This window comes from Ischnura elegans (assembly GCF_921293095.1).
Source record: "Ischnura elegans chromosome 13 unlocalized genomic scaffold, ioIscEleg1.1 SUPER_13_unloc_3, whole genome shotgun sequence".
Classification (NCBI taxonomy): domain Eukaryota; kingdom Metazoa; phylum Arthropoda; class Insecta; order Odonata; family Coenagrionidae; genus Ischnura; species Ischnura elegans.
In genome coordinates, this window is record NW_025791659.1 from 5,710,231 (window position 1) to 5,714,538 (window position 4,308).

Sequence of the window (4,308 nt, forward strand, 5' to 3'; positions counted from 1 at the left end):
AGGCCCGGACTGGCCCGCCGGCCCATCGGCCCGTGGGCCGGTGCGCCCTTAGACCAACGTGGTCTAAGGGTGCGCCCTTAGAAAAATGCGTTCCTGCGCCCGCAAGGCGCAAGTACGTCTTTTCTAAAAGGTGCTCCAGTCAATTAAAAACCCAACACTTGTATACAAAAACAAGTTATACTGATAATACAGTAACTAAGCCGACAGCGACATGCTATGATTGCAATGAAACGCTGCGCCATTGCTAAGGTTTGCGCGTTACGAGACAACGTTGACAGCTGTGGCGGCGCTGAATGCAGACGACATGGCGCCAAACGAGAGGCGATTGTTCTTCGAGTTTTTCCAGCGGCTATTAGGGATTGCTCGGAAGGGTGTTGCCTATTTTTTATACTTTCTCTGATTTTTAATTTCTACCTCTTAAAATATGCTCTGGGGTGCAGAATGGATATACTAAAAATTTCTGCTCAATTGTTTAACATTTAGAGGTCGCTCAAAGAGCATAAATGCAATAACATTAAATTTTCCCGATTTTTTGAAGTAACATCATTTTCAGGGGTAGCGCACGATTTTGCAGATCGTTAGAAACAAAATTCGCTCCATTTTAACGTCCGCTCAACAGTTTTCCAGGAATACAATACTTTTCCGCGAGCTACAGCAGCGCGTCACACCCCTGACGGCGAGCTGGTCGCTCGCAGGCTGCATCACGGTCAAGTGATAAGTCCTGCGCCCCTCACTGCCTCACGCCCCTTCTGCCTTTACGAGCGAAAGTCGGATTAAGAATGTAGGAGTCGTATACTATGTTGGTGTTTTACATACCGAGTGAATGAAACATAATGAAATACACTTTTGTATGTTCCACAAGAGTTTTTAATCCCGACCTAGGTTTCGGCAGTACACACTGTCATTATCAAGGTGAATATACAAACATTTTGCGAGCTTATATAGGTTAGGGAGAGGGGGCTAAGGCAGGGAGGAGGTGGTGATGGTGGGAGGGGAAAGCTAACGAGGAATAGTTTCCTCAAGGTCAGTGGGTTTACTTGCCGAGTCCAGCAGAACTGATAATAAAGGGGAGGAGTTGGAGGGGTACAAAAGGTCGTTAACCACCCTTACATTTTTGTTTCGACATGCTCTTAAAATTTCCAACTGCTCAAGAAAATCCATCTTTCTACCTTTACACACATTGTGGAGAACCTTGACATTGAAATCACTGCTATGGTTGCAGTCTAACAGATGTTTGGCAAAATTAGAGGTTGAATCGCCTCTTACCCAACACTTCATATGTTCATTTGTTCTAGTTTTTATGGCACGTCCGGTCTGTCCAATATACACAGAATTACAATTAGGCTTATTATCAGTTCTGCTGGACTCGGCAAGTAAACCCACTGACCTTGAGGAAACTATTCCTCGTTAGCTTTCCCCTCCCACCATCACCACCTCCTCCCTGCCTTAACCCCCTCTCCCTAAGCTATATAAGCTCGCAAAATGTTTGTATATTCACCTTGATAATGACAGTGTGTACTGCCGAAACCTAGGTCGGGATTAAAAACTCTTGTGGAACATACAAAAGTGTATTTCATTATGTTTCCTGCGAACAAGTTCCACCAAATATCGCCATCCAACCTTAAGCTGATTACCGAGTGTATGATGTAGTTTACCCTTTAAAATAACTACATCACTGTTCTTCGAGCCTAATTAATGATAAAAAAAAAGAAATTTTCATGTTAAGAATCCAAAAAATATGATAGACTGAGAACCTAAGATATGAAAGTAGTTAATTTGCTCTATTTACGCTTATCGAATCAATTGAAAGTGCTTTAATATATTCGCTAATCTCCACTCTTCAACGCAGGCGTGAACAATCTCAGTAGTGGCCCGGCCACCCACTGGCAGTTCCGGTGAGTTATGGAATCTTTAATGTTGTTTTTATTTCATCAATTGGCCATGAGATTAATGGAACCATTTAATGTCGTAATATGCAAAATAATATTTACTTACTTTATTCAACGAATGAGTAAATATTTCCTTTAGTAGACAGTAACCCCTGTTACCACAACATAGCAACAACAAGAACCGTTGCCGCTCCTCTCGCGCCAATGCCCAAGGCATCAAAGATCAGTGCAATTTGGGGTGTAATTAGGATTTTCCTACCCATCTATCCAGTGGCGGCTCGTGAGTCAAATGCTAGGGGGGGCGCACTCCACCGGGGGGGGTCATAATTTTTTAATATTTCGTGTATTTTATTAAGTTTTTACGGCAATCTAGGAATTAAATTCCTTGATGCCATACGTTCCGTTTTTTTCAACAAAAATACCTAGTTTTCCTAATAAAGCTTGATTAATAAATACTAAATGCAGTAGACTCTCGGTCATACGGATCGGCTTAGTCCGGACTCTCGATGATACTGATCAATGATCTTGAAGAATAAAAATATATTTGCTGCGATATTTTGCAAATACAAACGAAAACACGTAACTTTAGGTTTTAGCGTCTACATTCTTCGTGCGGATATGCCCGCAATACACTTCTGTTGTTCGTTTTGCAATCATAATGCGTTATTTGTCAAATCTATACAACATTTGCAATGATTTAGGTAGCAATGACACTTGTAACACCTGAGGAGGGGAGGAGAGTGTCACTGACTTCCACTAGGCAACAAACACTACTAGAATGCGCGCGCTTTGCTATTGCAGATGTAAACTTTGATGGCGGTGTTCGCGTTGCTTCTTGAATACAGTATGATTTAAAATCAACAATTAAACATTTCTTACACATTTTTAACAAAATATGAAATACTCACAGGCCTTTAGTTATATTGCAAAAGTCCATCCTTCTTTCATTTTGTCCAGCGAAGTGATCAATTACACGTTCGTTGAAATCAGCGCTGGACAACAATTTCTTTCTGATTGAACACATGGCATGGGCACTAGTCTATAAATAAACAAGGGACGACACAAAATAGGCCGACGAAAAATACGACCAAAAAGAACAAGGTGCCTGGACACAGAATTGGGACAATTTTTCCCTATATTTCCCTTAAAAAAACGAGCACTGTTGATTAATTCAAATTTGTCTTCTTGAATGTACACACAGCACTAAGAAACTTCGTAATCGGCAATTGCGCACAATTAACTCCTCGAAAATGATGTCTGAACTCATTTCACTCCGTTCTTTCCGAGAGTCTTGCCGTTACTATCAGGACGACTCAAGGGAGATAGAAGTCGTGGTCCACTAATGCTGATTCAGCTGAGGGACGAATTTAAGGTCAGCAAAGGCATTCAAGCAAACAAAGGACGTCACGGACCATCTCCTTGAGTCTAAGATTCATATGTGGTAAACACACGAGACGCCAACGGGTCGCATTTGGATTAACTGTGTCTTCGAAATCATTGCCATGATATAATAGAAAATAAGTTCTAGATCGTAAAAGAAGACGACTCGACTGAGCCACAGATGGGAGCTGTAAGGATTTCCGCACTGATATGAACTCTTCGAGGCCACTTAAATCAGACAGAAGTGGGCATTTTCCATCAGACAGCTACCGCTCTGCCGCTGGGGAATTAGGTGAACATGAACTAATACAACAAGGACGGCTAGAAAAATGATGAACCTACACACAAAAGGTGCATTGTACGCGGCACTTCATGACATTAATTGAATGACTCTATTTAAAGTCGCGCTTAACGATTTAAATCATATTTAATCCTTCACCCTATCACGCACGCAACTATTTCTTAAATTATAAATCAGTGGGGAATGTTAACTGATTTTTCCTAATACTGCAGGTCTTTTGATAAATTTATCTGAAAAATAGGTACCGCATTTCTAATCATCGGGAAGATATGAATACATTGTTAAGGCCTAAATATTATAATATTAATTTCCCCAAAGTTCTTGAAATTCGTAATCATAACAGAACTGTGTCAAATACTCGAGAATAGTTTTCCTTCGTCAGTACGGCCTTTAACTGGTTGGATTTTACGTGTTCCGGAATTCAAATACCAAAAAACGCAAGCATAATGGAATAATTTATTTACTGTAGCAATACCTACAAGTATTTAAAAATTAAAACCGTATAACTACACCCAGTACAGTGACCATTCTGATTCCGTAGGTCCCTTTTCTGTGGCAGCACCAAGTAGACGCCAGATTATACGCCCGCCGTCCTGCGTAGCGATGTCAACTCACACGTCGCTCTGCGCATTCTCGGACGACGTCCCAAGACTTCCATAAGACACAAGGTTAGACGCGTCATAGCACCAGCGGCCCCCACCACCTCCTCTCTCCATATAACTGCATGGGGATGGATTG